Source organism: Sturnira hondurensis, unplaced genomic scaffold (assembly GCF_014824575.4).
Source record: "Sturnira hondurensis isolate 20B ecotype Veracruz unplaced genomic scaffold, ASM1482457v3 Scaffold0007208, whole genome shotgun sequence".
NCBI classification, from domain to species: Eukaryota; Metazoa; Chordata; class Mammalia; order Chiroptera; family Phyllostomidae; genus Sturnira; species Sturnira hondurensis.
Genome location: NW_028079839.1, coordinates 2,751,795 through 2,767,978, shown reverse-complemented (window position 1 = coordinate 2,767,978; position 16,184 = coordinate 2,751,795). Strand labels below are relative to the sequence as shown.

At 53.3% G+C, this 16,184-nt stretch overlaps 1 protein-coding gene across 2 annotated transcripts in view; it reads right to left on the bottom strand.

Moving 5' to 3' along the window:
• DOCK1 (dedicator of cytokinesis 1) overlaps window positions 1-16,184 on the bottom strand; it is a 377,799-nt gene that overhangs the window by 248,753 nt on the left and 112,862 nt on the right. The window lies entirely within an intron of this gene.

Sequence of the window (16,184 nt, the reverse complement as noted above, 5' to 3'; positions counted from 1 at the left end):
TCCTTTCCCCTGGCCCGCTCCCATGCCCTGCACGATGGAGGAAAGTAACGGGCGTGCCACCAGATACCTCCAGGGGTCGTGTTAAAGCTCAGAACCGGTGGGAAGCAGAACAGCATAGCAGCCTGAACCCTGGAGAATACAACACCCACCAGCTGAACGACTGTCGGCCTGCTTTCCAAAAGCAGATGGGCAGAAACCCAGGCCAAACACGATACCCGGGATGTACACAGCCAATCAGTTAAATGACATACGGCCAATCAAATGACGTACGGCCAATTAAATGATGTATACGGCCAATTAAATGACGTACGACCAAGGAGCCCCAGGCCCCTCCTCTGCCGCCGAGTGAAGTTCCTCAAGTACCTCACAGTCTATATAAAAATTAACTTTAAATGAGTCATATATCTTAAATGTCAAACTTAAAGCTGTAAAACTTCTAGGAGACACTTGTGATTCGGGCTTAGATGTGAGACCCAAAGTATAACATGTAAAAAAAAATTGATAAGTTGTTTCTTATCAAAACAAAGAGCTTATGCTAAGATAAGAAATAATAATAATAAAAGCAAAGCCGCACACTGGTAGAAGTAACCCCGAATCACACATCTGACAAATATTTGTACCCAGCACATTCAAAGAACTCTTAAAACTCTTAAAACTCAGTAATCAGAAAGCACTCTTTCCCCCCAAATGAGTCAAAGATCTGAAGAGACACTTTTCCAGGGAAGCTATTAGGATGGTAGGTAAGCAGGTGGAAAGATGCACTCATGATCAGTCACCAGGAAGCACAAACGAAACCCCGAGATATCACCCATCAGAGCTGCTCAAACGAGACCGCCCGACAGGACCACGCGCTGTCTGCAGGTACTGGTCTGAACAGGAAACCAGTTCAGCATCCTCGGAAAAGCACTTGGCGGCTTCTGACAAAGCTGGATAAACCCTCTCCACGCGGCCCAGCAACCGCATCCCTGAGCACTGCCCCGGATGAAATGAAAACTTGTTTGCCTGAAACCCTGAACATGAGTGCTTGCAGCACCTTTACTTGTAACTGTCAAAAACTAGAAACAAGCTCAATGTCCCCCTGGAGGGGGGTCCACACGATGGCGCACGACTCAGGGATGAAACGTGCAAAAATGTAAAAAGCCCACGGCAACACACGAATCTCAAATGCACTCTGAGACGTAGAGGCTACCTACGAGTGACTTCATTTCTTGAACATTCTGGAAAAGGCAAAACTATGGGGATCAAGGACATCTCAGTGGTTGTCAGAGCTGGAGGTGGGGGGAGACCTCATCCACCTGGGTGGGGAACGGGAGGATGGGGGGGTTAATGGGACTCTTCTGTAAGACGGTAAGCACAATACACCTTAATTTTAAAACTGACCAGAAATATACACTACCTGGACAGACAGGCATGGAACACACCCGAGAGGATGTTGGCTCAGGGCCTCATTTCCGGTGCCCACGAGTTACTCGGTCAGATTCAGGTGACTTCAAGGCTCCTGACCTGGACGGTGTGAGTGCGCTGCCCGGGGCTGGACACCTTCCTAGGAGCTCCACTCCACTGACACAGTGAACCCTTGGGACAACCACGCGGGAGGTCTGTCATTACCCCCTTTCACAGGTGACAAAGTAGAGGCACAAAGGGGTGTCACTGGTCCAAACACAAACTGCTCAGACTTAGAGCCGTCCGTCCACCTGCAAGGTCTCAGTGAGACCACAGAGCCAGCGCTCTGCCGTCAGGATGAGAGAGGGTGGGGGCAACCTTCTGCACCACGTAACGGCTCGCCTGTCCCCCCCAGGAGCTGACCCAGCTCCACACTCACTGCCGGTCACGGGGTCCCAACAACCTACGCTGAGATGCAACTTTTGAAAAGAGCATTACACAGAAGCAACTTCATTCAGGTTTCAAAAGTCTCACTTCCACAACCTCGAAGCTGCTTGGAGAAACTGACATCGAATAACGAGCGTTCGCACAGCTGACTGCTCGGGCCCTAAAGCGTCTCATTGAGTCTGTGCCAGTGCTGAGGGTGAGGAGCTCGTCCGCACTGGGCATTTCATCCTGTGCCCAACTAAGCATCGTCTGCCTGGAGCAACTGGATAAACTCCATGTCACAGGACAAAGCAGACGTGACAAATTACACAGGGCTTCGGGTCCTGCCTTCCACTTTCTGCCCCGAGGCCACCAGGTGCTGCCTTAAACCCGGAAGGCTGACGTCCCCTCCTGATGTCGGGGCCCGTGTCCACTGTGATCCTAAGTCACACCAATGAAGGGCAGCCTGCCAAGGCCCCTGAAGACAGGAGAACCTCCGTGACAGCCAGACTGACAGCGCTTCAGGCAAACCACCTCTTCCTTCTCAAGGACATGCACCTCCTTCCTTTCAACCTGCAGCAGCAGCTGACCTCAGCCCCCTGGAAAGCTGGGCTCCCCCATCATGGGAGCAAGCAGCCGAGACAGGCAGGGGGGACACCAACACACACCCACCGCAGGCTTACCGACGTTCTCACAAAGCCCGTGTCACCGCCCACTCGCGTTCCAGACCGTGTCTAGCTGCACCCATTTGTCGCACTGGCCCCTTGTCCGGAATCTCAAGTGTTTGGGATCCTGTCCGCGCTCACAGCGAAGGCAACCCACCTCCTCCGTGGAGTGCGGTGGCCTCACTCCACTCAGGCCTCCTTCCAGCTGGGTGAGCGGCGGCCCCAGGAGCTTCCTCAGGTGGACGGCAGAGTGCCCCACGGGTAAAGTGGGGTTCCTGCCGGTGGACCGACGGCGGGCAGGATCTTACCCACGGCAAGAAGCCTCCAGATACAAAAGTCCCGCGGGCGGGCAGGAGCTGCAGCGCCAGGGCGTGAGGCTCCAGGCTGGGGGCCAGGGGTCAGGACTCAAACCGGCCTCAGGGGCTCTGGCGTTTTCAATCTGTGCTCCTCGTGGTAAAACCTGGAGGTTCACCACACCCGCCTCTGTGACCCACGGAGGAATGGTGAGCAGGTGAGACCGCTCAGCGTCCTAGCGACACCTCCTGCTGCCCAACAGGCGCTGGCCAGCACCGACGCTGGAGCTGGGGTGTGTGTGCAAACACCAACACAGGGCAGGACGCTGGGCCCGCTGAGGACTTTCATGCACAAAGTCCTGTAGAAAGTGATAAATATTCAGGAGAATCACTTGTCAAATCACAAAGGAGTCAGGACAATGGGAACAGAGTAGACAGTAACAGGGTTTTTTTTTCTTTTTGTCTCATGTATTATTCTTTTGTAAGTCAGCTCTTTATTTAATAACATCCTACTCAGAATGTGTGAGGCTCTTTTGAATGGTGGGTGGGAGGCCGGGATCCCAGGGTGTGTCCCAGACCCTGGCCAGATCCCTGCAGGCAGTGGGACGGTCACCAATCCATCCACTGGAGGTGGGAGGGCGTGGGGATGAGAATGGGGGGAGGAGGCCTGTGGGAGGTGCCCTTGAGACAGAGCTGGTGTGGAGTGGGGCCTCTTCCTCCATCCCTCCGGAGTTGACCTATGAACCCCGTCACCTGTGAGGGCACAGCCTAATGACAGGGGCCAGAGCCAGGAGGAAAAAGCTGCCCACACAGGAATTCACGTGAATTCACTGCCTTTAGCTTTCATTACTCATTGCCAGTTTCTTAGGTCATTAATTAAGCTATCAAATCGATGTGTGCTTTCTGAGAAAGTAATTTCTTCAGATTTGACTTTAAACCTCTTTAAGTCAACATAATGGCAGTTTAAGTCCCGGCTCACTTTGCTCTTTGAACTTGGCAAAGCTTTCATCTGTCCCTCTAGGGCTGGACAAGTCCAATTCTCCATGCACCTGGGCCTCGGGGCCATCAACACATGGGCTCTGACACACGGACGTGCTGAGAAACGTGGCGAGTCCCAGCACACTCGGACACACAAGGGCTCCAGGGAAAACCGAAACTACCTCCAAATACAACGGGCTCCCCACAGCGGAGCACCGAAGAAAGCCAGCAAGCCAGGACTAAAACCAGAGACCAACCTGGAGAGAACCATGGCCTGCAGTAAACCACTTGTATTGACATTAAAGGACAGGCAAGACCTCCAGTCAAGATGGCAGCACAGATGAACACGGCTCGAGTCCCTGCACACCCACATCAAAATTAAAACTAAACTGCAGAACAGCCTGCATTCGGAACCACCAGAAATGGAAGTCCTACAACTACGGAACTAAAGAAGACACCACATCAAGACTGGTAGGAGGGGCAGAGATGTAGAACAGGCTGGTCCCACACCCACACATGGCAGATAAAAATCGAGAGGCGTACCTCAGTAGCGAGGGGTCCTGGCCCCATGACTGACCCCTCAGCCCAGGCCAGGAAGAGAAGTCACCATAGCTTCTGGCTGCCCAAACCAGCCAGGACTGAGGCTGTGGAAGGGACTTCCAGAGCCCCAAGCGGTTCCTCTTAAAGGGCCCACACGTAGACTTACTCCCTCTGAGCTCCAGCACCGAGACAGCAAACTGAAAGGCATCGGACGCATACAGGGAGGAAGTGAAATGTGCAGCACCAGGGCGAGAGCTGGGGAGCAGCTTTCTCCAGACGGAAGTGCCGGCAGAGGCCACTATCCCGTTTCTGAGCCCACGCCCACCCACAGAGCCAGCAGGCAGGTACCATATGTGAGACTCCATCAACCTGGCTCACACTGTTTGCCCCACCCTGGTGACTCCCTGAGGCCCTGCCTCACCCAACCTTCAGCCCCCCCACCCCAAGCTGTTCCCAGTGGTGTTTCCATACTAATGGACCGTGCTCCAGATTTTCCTAAATGCTGTCAAACAAGCAGCCTCCGGCTTCAGCGAGCACCGTGCCTTTCACTAGGTCGTCCCAGGCTAAGCTGTCCCAGAGCAGCCAGAGAACATACACGCAGGACCCATGGACATGGACAACGGTGGGGGGACTGCNTATGTGAGACTCCATCAACCTGGCTCACACTGTTTGCCCCACCCTGGTGACTCCCTGAGGCCCTGCCTCACCCAACCTTCAGCCCCCCCACCCCAAGCTGTTCCCAGTGGTGTTTCCATACTAATGGACCGTGCTCCAGATTTTCCTAAATGCTGTCAAACAAGCAGCATCTGGCTTCAGCGAGCACCGTGCCTTTCACTAGGTCGTCCCAGACTAAGCTGTCCCAGAGCAGCCAGAGAACATACACGCATGACCCATGGACATGGACAACGGTGGGGGGACTGCCTGAGAGCGTAGGGGAGTGGGGGCGGGGTCCTGGGTGGAGGAGGGCAAAGGGGGAAACTGTGACACCTGCAATAGCATACTCAATAAACTGTAATTTAAAAAAAAAGGAAAGAACAAGGTAAGTGGCTGAGAGTCCCCTTTAAAACCAGGTTCCCTACATAACGCCCATGCAGCCGACCTGGCAGCCGGCAACCGCAGCTCTGAGGAAGGGCAGTGCGGTGGGAGCTCAGCCACATGTGGTCGGGGGGACAAGAAACACAGAGAAACCCACGCTTTAGAGGGAGAAAAAGGAAACACATAAAGAGGAGTAAGAAAAGCCTACAAGTTTCTTAATTGCTGGCATAATTCAGAGTGAAGAAATTAAACAAATACACTCTTTCCTAAGCAAACTGAGGGTCATGCATCTCATGAGAATGTCAACGCAATCCAAACGGTAAACTGAAAGAAACCGCGCTCTTCCCAGCCGGTACCGGTTCAACATCACATCTCTGCCTAAAAATATTACCATGATGATGATTAATAGACACTATTTTAGGGTAAAGTTCAGGCTGGATTATTCAGTATAATTATTTTAATTAAATCCATTAGCATATCTTTATGTAAGATTACAAGAGCTATCAATGATACAAAATAAGTTTTTCTTGAATAATGTATGAAGCAATTATTAATTTACATATTTCTCAAGAAAACACACATTCAAAGGATGTCATTGGAAGGTTTTGAGCTAAAATATTATCTACATGGGCCACAGATTCTCCTTTCCCACTTCAGAGTTCTGTCTTTGGGAGGTGCGGGGCGCGGCCTCAGAAGAAGCCCAGCGTGAAGGAGGAAAATGCAGCAAAGCCACTGGCCGGCAGGTGCCCGTGGACCTGGTGCCCGTGGACCTGGTGCCCGTGGACCTGGTGCCCGTGGACCCGAGCCTATGCATATGGCAGGGAATGGGTGACCTGGGGCAGCTGGCTGCACACACGCCTTCACACGCCTGAAGGATGGAGCACGGCCCTAGGAGCACCTGCAGGTGGTGCCCCTCGGAGCCGCCTGCTGCAGGTACTGTAGGATGCAGAGTCAAAGAAAGACAGGCAATGGTGGCCATGCCTCCTACTCCTTCCACCCTGTGAAACACAGATACCCTGCACCCTCTGGAGCTCACATCTAAAAATGCCCCCTCTCTTTGTAATCAAGCTTCCCTGAAGCGGGTTCTCCTCTGCGAAGCGGCATTTGCCTCCCCACCGCCGACGTGACAGCCCCTTTCATCACAAGGGTCGCCCAGCAGTGGGGGGGCGTCGCTCCCGTGAGTCATTTCAGGCACGAACTTCACGAAGGTTGAGCCGAGCAGGATGAAAGCAGCACAGACCCTTCCCGCAACTCGTCAGTGAGCCCAGCACGACCTCCTGCACTGAGAGGTCATCTGCTGTGGCCAGACACCAAAAGATAAGGTAACTCACCGATCATTAGTGCAAATCAAAGCTGCAGTGAGTCTTCACCTCACGCCCGCTAAGGTGGCTATGATGAAAACAATAAATGAACAGACAGATCGGGGGCGTTGAAAAGGACAAGGAGGAGTTCGAGCCCCTTGTGAATGGCGCGGCCCCTAGCAAAACACCATGGAAGGCCCTCAAACAATGAAAACCAGGATTACATATGGTCCGGCAATGCCACTTCTGGGTTTATTTCCCAAAGAAATGAAAGCAGGACCCCAAAGACTCGAGGGCACACCCACGTTCAGTGCAGCATCACTCACCACAGCCAAGAAAGAGGTGGCAGTGACCCGACACCCATCGGTGGGTGGGTGGAGAGGGACAACATAGCACTACGTACCGACAACGGCACGGGATTCGGCCTCAAAAATGAGGAGGTCCTGTGTAGGTTGCAGCACGGATGAGCCCTGAAGGCAGGATGTGCAGCGAACCAGGCCGGCCACAGAGACACAGCACTGCATGGCCTCACTCACCCGCAGCCTCAAAAACCAAACTCAGGGAGACCGGAAGCGGAACTGTGGCTGCCAGGGGCCGGAGGTGGGTGGGGGCGAGGAAGCTGTTTAACGCGGACAGAGCTTAGGTTCTACAACAGGAGAAACTTCTGGAGATCCGTTCTCACAACCCTGTGGGCAGAGTGAGCCCTGCCTGCACTGCATGCCTGACGCTGCCGTGGACCATCAGTGTCTTCTTGGTCAGCTCTCACCCCGACGGAAACAGGTGAGTAATGACGTGTGGGGCCTCCCCTGGGAAACAGGGACAGCAGGTGACGGGCCCCCTGTGATTCTCAGGGGGGCACGATGCTATCATGGAGCAGGACCCCTGAGCACCACCGGCTCCTGCCATGAACGTGTCAGGACAGCCATGTACATGAGACACACATGCCACACACACACGCAGATTCATCGTCACCACCGACCAGTGCCCAACATTCCCAAACAGCTCCTAGTTGAGAAGCACTGGGGTGGACAAGACCTTTCCCACCCGTGTGGCTGTGTCACAAATGGGTCCCCAGCAGCCCTCAGCCCCTGGGGCAGCTGGGACTGACATGAGCCAGTGGTCCACGGTGGCCACCAGCAGCTGTACTGTGCCACCCTGACCCTCCTGGACACCTGTGTGGGCCCACAGTGGGGAGGGGCAGAGACCAGAAAGGAGTTCACTCAAGGTCAGAGTAAACAAGGGGACAAAGGGTCAGGGTGCCAGCATGACTGGGCCTGGGAGCGAGGGCAGAGCTCCAGCCCTTGGCAGAGCAGAGCGGCCTGCAGATCCGGGGGGAGGAGCAGGGCCCCTGGCAACAAGACAAGACGCCAGCGAGGAAAGAGCGAACAGCAGACCTTCGAGAATAAACCTTCTTCTTCCCGCTTCTTCGCCCGCATTGCCCCTAACCCCCTACAACTCGTTCGCCAGGAATTAAGTGATGCTAAGTAGGCATTTTACTGTAATCTTGGCAAGAATAAATTTGAATTACATTACCAAACGTGCTTTTCATGTTTTTACCGGCACAGCCATGCACGTAGCTGAAGAGGGCCGAGGAGACACGTGCAGACCTTCTAAGTAGGCCCCCGAGGCTCCAAATGGGTGAAAAGTGGTTACCTCTCTAGACAGCGTCCAGCAGGGAGGAAAAGCCTGACTTCTAGACGATGGCAATTTTCTAAAAATCCTTGAAATTCAGAAGTCAACAGACAGGACAAAGCTTGCGTTTAAAAGCATCTTAAGAGCCTAAACCCCAGCAAAGCGATCCCTACCACAGGGTCTGGAGACCAGGACACGTCACCCGTGGGTTCACTCCTGGTCTGCACGAACTCACAAGATCGAGCCTTGGAGGCGCGGAAGTGGGGGGAGAGGGCCTGCAGGGGAGCGAGGCCGGCAGGAAGGAGAAAACCCACTCATCGGTCTATTGGTCAAGCGCCTAACCTTTTCCACCCTCCCAGCCCTCCTCGCCGCACCCCCTCCCCCCCAATCCTCAAACAAACCCCCAGAGATGAGGTTTGAGGGTGCAGACACACGCAACAGGCAGAGGAAGATGGTGACGGAAGTTCCTTCAGGAGGAGGAAACTGGGGAAGCAAAGAGGGGCCCAGCCAGGGGGGGACCCAGGCATCCCCTTCACACTCCCACACCAACCCCAAGCCACATGCACACCGGCTGCCCTGCGTCCCAGACACCGACCCGCCCACGGCAGGGGATGCTGCGTGCCTCCCAGGTAAGTTCCAGTCCTAACGCCGGCAGGCACAGACGTGAACTTACTGGGAAACGGAGTCCTTAAGGGTGAAATAAAACTCAGACGGGGTTGTACTAGGAGACGGAGGGCCTCCAGCCCAGTGCCCAGGTCTTTACACAGGAAAAGGGAGGGGACACACCCACACCACAGTTTCCAGCAGTGACAGGCCGGCTCCTCGGAAACAGTGCGGGGCTCGAACAGTCTCTAAGATGAGGATGCAATGAGTGCCGCGATGACCCTGCTCTCGCTGCTCGTCAGAGGGACGGCCACTTCTGCCCTGATGCCTGGCGCCATCAATGCCAAGGCCTTAATTAAGCAAGAGGCAATACCATCGAGCCAGGGAGAAGTCCAAGGACACCAGGGAGGATAGCCACCCCTGTGTCCCCGACCCCAGGCATTGTCTTGAAATGCCACCCTGAGCACGCTCCCATTCTTTCCTGGAGTGCTGTGCCCAAGTTGTGCCTCAGCAAACATACTATTTAGGTCAGAGGATTCAAAACATGGACACAGAAATTAATAACTTTTAAAAATTGTACTCAGATGTACAATGGGGCATATTTATGAACGTTGCCAACCTTACAAAATGCTTTGGGTCAGGTAATTAAAATTTTTTCCGCAGGTCAGACGGTCTCGTCCTCCAGATGAAAAGCTGGCTGGGGAAGATTAGTCATCGCTGTCCCCAGACGCCAGCACCGGCTGGCGTCTCTCCTGGAGACCATGGCATCAGCCCCTCTGCTCCCCGAGGGCCCCCCGCCCCCTCCGCAAACCCCGGCCTCGTCGAAGACCCCCGTGACCCGCAAAGGCAGAAGCCAGCCTGGTGTCCCACTCTCTGGGGCAGCTTTCCCGCTTAGTATCTTAGATGTTGGGGCAGAGTCCTCAGTCCTTCTGGGGTCCCTGCAGGAGGAGGCAGATGTCACGGGGGACTCGGGCAATGAGGGTGGGAAGGAGGCTACGAATTCCAGAACTCCTTGGTTTGGTTGTTCCTGTTTCTGCTAGTTGGCTGGTGATGACGCTGCAACACCCAGTCACTCACTCAGTCACTCATTTACTCATTCACTCATTCATTCATTTAGTCATTCACTCACTCACTCATTTAGTCACTCACTCATTCATGCACTAATTCATGCATTCGCTCATTCATTCACTCACTCATTCATTCACTCACTCACTCACTCATTCAACCAAAATGTACTGATTAACTGAAAAAGATGCTAAAATTCCGAAGAGGGCTGATGAGCAAGGACGTGAACGCTCTGCCAGAAACCTGGCACCACAGGGGGTTCCTTCATCGTGCCAACAGGTCTGACCCCTGAGGGGGGGGCAGCCGCTGGCCCTCAGTAGACACAGGGTTCTCAGTCTGTCTCAGACTCGAATCCCGCTGCCGTGGGATGGTATCAGACATAGGAGTCACAGGAAAGGAGCCATAAATTCTGTTAAATTGACTCCTCCCCAAACCTGGCTTCAAAGTTGTTTTTCCAGGTAACACTAAAGAAATAAAATGTCCCTCTCATGTTTTCATTCCTGGATGCAATTCAAATAAATTGGAGTTATTTGGAAAGTGCCATGGTTGTTGCTATTTTTCAGATACAATAACAGAAATGATAGATTAATTTCAACCAAAGCAAGGTTCACTGAAACACATAAAACCAGGGGAAAGCTAATAAATAACGCTGAGGTATCTGCTGTGTGCATAAACAGTAGTCAAGTTAATGGCCTGTAATCTTCTCTGACACATTTGACTCAGACCTGGGAGCAACACCCCTGTTTGCCACCTGGAAAAAAAAAGCAGTATTGTGCTCGGGAAGACAGGGCCTACTTCCAAAAGTGACTGAAGGAAGGAAAATCCTGGGGAGTGACAGGAAACACTGCAATGATGATACGTGACCAAAACAAGAGCACCGACTTCCGAATGACAAAGTCTGAGGGCTCCACAGTGTGCCGGAGCCCAAGACCGAGGAAAATCTGAGGCACCCGCAGGCCGCAGACGGGCACTGAGTTTAAATACAACGTGCAGTTTTACGACGACACCTACAACCGCCACACATCAAACAGGGAACCTGCCGGCTTTCACTCCGCATTTGCGAAGCATGTGTTACACAGAACCGGAGGAAACTTCGATATTGCCCACAAAAGCAACTTCCAGAAAATCACTGCATTTGTTGGGAAGTGACACGATGCGGTCATCAGCTAATGAAGTCAGTCACTCAGCTCTGGGTCTTGGAGGATCGGAGGTTTGACAAACACAGTACCGCATAGAAAGGACGGGGAAGGAAGAAGCCGAGGATGAGACACCCCCTGTATTCCCAAGATCTGTATTTGCAACCAAGGAGTCGTTTATCTGTCTCATGACCAATTAATACCAGAGTTTCTTTCCTTCCCCTTTAAATAGATGGCCCTGAAGGATGCACGTATCCAGCTCGGTACTGCTGCTTACGACTCATCAGACTAACCTTGCAAACACCTGGCTGCCATCCCAAACCCAAGAGAACAGTCCACAAAGAGAAGGCAATGGGTAACACTTCCTGCAAATAAAGTTTGTCACCTAAAGTTCCCTGGATGCCCTCCGACTCAGGAAGCCCCTCCCTCCCACCTCGGGCTAACCTTAACTGAGCTCTGGAACAGAAGTCTAGGATTCTTCCAGGACCCCCACTGTCCCGACCACAATTCATCCTAAAGGCTAGGCCAACCCCAGCTCCTCAACACTCTCCCCAAGAGGATGCACAGAGCAGCAGCCCTCGCCTGGCCCGCCCCTGCAGCACCATGGACTGTGCCTGGCACAAACTTCTGGGACTCAGTCAAGGACAGGTTAATACTGACACAGTTGAACTTCTCAGCATCCCCTTGAGAATTTGATGTTTCCTGTGCTGCTTGGCAAATCACAACCTCATCTTCTGAAAACTCGTATCGCTTCGGTGAGTGGCGTGTTAGGTCCAGTGCACACTTAGCGTGAGCAAACACCCCAGTGCAACAGACAGCGTTCTGATACAAGCTCCAAGGTGTCCAAGGTGCCCTTACCCCCAAACCTCGTGTTTGGGGTGAGCAAACACCACAGTGCAACGGACAGCGTTCTGATACAAGCTCCAAGGTGTCCAAGGTGCCCTTACCCCTAAACCTCATGTTTGGGGTGAGCAAACACCCCAGTGCAATGGATAGCGTTCTGATACAAGCTCCAAGGTGTCCAAGGTGCCCTTACCCCCAAACCTCGTGTTTCTTCACCTCCTGGAGCCTTCCAGAGGATTCTGGAGCCTTCCAGAGCGTTCTGGAGCCCACCACAAATATCCCTTGCTCCACCCACTCAGCTGGAACTACCTTTGTCTCTGTGAGTGAGGTCACCCTGGTATAACACAGCCCTTCATCTTCCTTCCCCTTGGGAGAAGTCTGACCACTTCAAATATATCTACTTTTATGTATATAGATTAAAAACTGTCCGCTTGTAATACTTCACTCATGTAACTATGCATTCCTAGTTTAACATCACGGCATTTGGCTATCAGCTTGGAAACAGTTTTGCCCCCCGCACACTTCATGAAATGACTTCATGTTCACTGTTTCCCTGCAACTTCGTTTCCAGTCTCCCAGTCATCACCAGCGTACATTTTGGGTCATCACTATACATAAGGCCAAAATGTTCACAGATGGCACTTCTTACGAACCGCAGTGAATCATTTCCCAGGCCACAGAGTGCTGTTGGTGTAATAAGAGTGGTTTTATTTTTCTAAGTTACACGCTAGGTACATATACATAATCTTTCATGACTGCAATGTAACCAGTTATTCTACTTTTTAAATGACCCTTAAAGGGGTTATTACAATGACATCCGCCCCTCGTGTTCAGGCCAGCAGGAAACTGCTGAATGCAGTTAAACTTCTTTGCCCCCCTTTTTTAAATCACTTCTGCCAGGTGACCTGTGAAATCATGGCAGATGGCGTCAAAGTTTCAGGCTAACGTGGTTCAGTAGCTTTTTAAAATAAAACCATGAGAAAGATGTTATAAGGGCCCAAAGAGAAGGCTCTGAACTCTGAAAGGAAGTAACACCTCTGGGAGGCAAACATGGGGGGTCCACAGGCTGGGCGGTCACATTTTGGGGCACAGGGCAGGTTTCCCTTCCTGGAAGTGGGGTTTTCAGATCCGGCTCGTAGAACCTGCAGGGCGATTTCCTCCAGCGTCCACACTCCCCCGGGCTGTGGGGGCCGTGTCCCTCACTGTGCCCTCGTGTGTCCCCTCGCTCACACAGGACTGCCCAGGAACTGACGGTCAAAGTGTCTGCCTCCCAGCACCTTCCCCGGCGTCTGGCCTTCCTTCCCTGGGTGCTAAGACACATTTGCTGAATGAACACATGTGTGACTAAAACCACCAAAAGGCTTGGAAAGGGCACAGGATCCAGAGGTGAGACGTGGAGAACAGAAGGGGGGTCTTTGGTAGAAAGAGTTCTCAAGCCACGCGTCCTAAATACCTGCGTGCACTCCGGCACAATCCGCCGAGATGTCCCTACTGGACTGTGTGACAAAGGAGAAAAATGCAGAGAAACTAATTAATTTTATAACAGTCGAGAGTTTTTTAAGTGCATGCCTGTTCCACACTATGAGATTGGATCCCTCCTACCTCAAGAAGGTCATTCTCCTCAGGGCCCTTTTTAAACAAAACAGCGGTGACGATGACCAGCCGTCCATCTTTACTGCTCTCTCAGCACGAACTGACGGATGACACAGCCCTCTGCTGTCCCTTTCCCCAACTAGAACACAATGTTGGCGTCCCACGCACCGCCCCCTCACATCCTAAGGACCGCTGCCTAGAAGGGCCTAGAAGGGCGCCCGGCACACACAGGGAGCCCAAAAACATCAGCTGGAGACAGTCGAGCTGTCGGTGGCCACATCAACAGACCCTGCTGGCCTGTGCACGGAGATCCGGGGAGCCCGCTGGATGAAGACTGCCAGGAGGTGGGAAGGGCTCCCAACCTCCCTTTCTGTCCCCTGTCCCCACCTTTAAAACCCAAACCTTCTGCATGACTCCTGAGGCCAGGATGGGCAGGATGGGATAAGAGCCAAGTGCGGGGTAGACGATGGACTGAAACGCAGAGACGGAATCAGAGAACAACGAACAAGCCAGGAGTCAAAAGGCAGGGGGTTCCTCGTCTTCGGTCCCAGCCGGGGGGCTGTCAGGTGTCAGTGCCTCCCCTGTCAGTTGCCTCAGGCTCTGACCACCATGAGTCTTCCTTCCATGCCCCCAAGTCTCCCTCCCACGTCCCCTGGTGTCCCTCCCATCTCCGTATGTCTCCCACCCCACTCCACGTCCCCGTGAGGCGAATGCCTCTGAACACCCCTCTTTTGCAGATGCCAACCCCCCCAGAGCAGCCCTACCCTCTTCCTCGCCCGTGCAAGATGCTGCGCCCACACAGTGGGTTTGATGGGTGCACCAGAGAGCACCCCGGGAGTGCACGTGCGCTGCACAGAACCTACTGTCGTATCTGCGTGCCAGCCCTTGGCCATGGAATTCCTCACCCAAACACACCAGAAAGACACGGCAGGCCAGCGTCCGATGAGGTTGCGTTTTGTTCTCACTGGCGAACGGCCTAGGACACTGTAAGTGGCACCTGTGCCAGCCCATCCCGGGAAGGGGTCCTGCTTTGCTGGACCATCCACTGCCCCGTGTGCAGGGCCAGCAGCTGCGTACGTATCAGGAAGCATTGGGGCTCCCAAAGAGAAGCTGCTGGCCCGTCCAGGCACAGCCCGCACTACAGCCAGACGTGAGGTCTTACACGCCAGCGAGAGAGGGATTTGGAACCAGATGTCTTTGGTTCCAGAAATGAAACAGGAGGTAATTGTCACAAAGTCGCCAGGCACCCCTCACACCCAAGTGCAGTAGAGAACGCACGCATTTAGCCAAAAGTGGCTTCCTGTATTACCATCCTAATTGCAGTATACAGCAACCACTCGCCAATAAAGAATTAATTAAGTATAAGTCATGAAACCCATTGTATGCCCAGCAGATTATGGGTGAAAGATTTGAGGATAAAGGAGAAAAAAATAGCATTCTTTAGTCAACAAATAACAGAACAGCATTAACTAATGGGACTCAGAGAGACTGAGGTTCATAACGAATTCTAACATCGGAGGGGGGTGCGAAAGAAGGAAAAGCAATAACACTCTGCTAATCTAAAACCTCACCACCCTACTCATGACAAACGCCAGTACTTTCAATATTGTGATGGGAAGACCATCTAGCAAATTTGACCCCAGGTAAACAAGGCAACAGACACGTTCGTCACACTTTCCCTCCCGCTGTCACGACGTCACAAAGGGACAAAAAACGACTCAGTTCCAAAGCTCTAAACAGCTACTTAAAGATTTTAAGTAACTTGTAACGGGTTTTTCTTTTTCCCCTACGTATCACAGGAATTGATTTGGAAGATTAAGAAATCACCTTAGGAGAAACAGAAAACAGAACTCACTAATCATCTTCCATTTAGCCCTTTTATGTGAGTAAATGGGGAAATCACGTACAACCACATCCGTTACGAAGAGCTCCAACTGCCCCACTCCGTTTCACTAGCTATCGGCAGGAAGCACACCTCACCACGGCGTCCACGTGGTGAGTTTCTCCTGTGACTGACTCCTATTTTCATAGCCGACGGGTGTCTCAGATCGAAGTGGTCAGTCAGGTGTCCGAAGCAAAGGAGGCAGCGGGCCCTGGGCCCTGGGCACACAAACTCCAGCCACGCGGCGAGGAGGCCTGGCCCAGCAGGGGGCTCGGCTGGCGTGAAGGAGTCCAGACAGTGACGGCCCAGGTGTCGCCCCTGCCGTGGAGGCCAGGGCAGGAGCATGCTGGAGTCAGTCCCAGCTCGTGGATTCACTTGTCACAGGTACTGGTGCCCACGGCTGCCAGGCCAAGGGCTCAGCAGCCAAGAGCTGTGACCTGCTGGACAAGCTGGCAGGCCGGTGGCCGCTGCCAACACACCTGCTCACTGGGGTCTAATGAACACACAGAGTGCTTTGCGGAGGCCTCTGGGGACAGCAGCACGAAGCAGCGGGTGCCGGGCAAAAACGTTGGCATGCAAAGACGCCCAGGCAGGCAGGAGCACAGCGTGGCCAGGGACAGGCAGCCCCTGCGGGGCTGAGCAGAGACCAGAGGGCCCACAGAGGAGCGAAGGGGTGGGGCAGACGAGTGCCCCCAGCCAGTGAGGAGGGGCGTGCAGTGGGTGGAGGGGACAGGAGCCCGGCCTACACCGCTGCTGTCAGCCCCGAGTCTCCCCACCAGGCCTCTATTTGCTCTCTCACTGATGCAGGC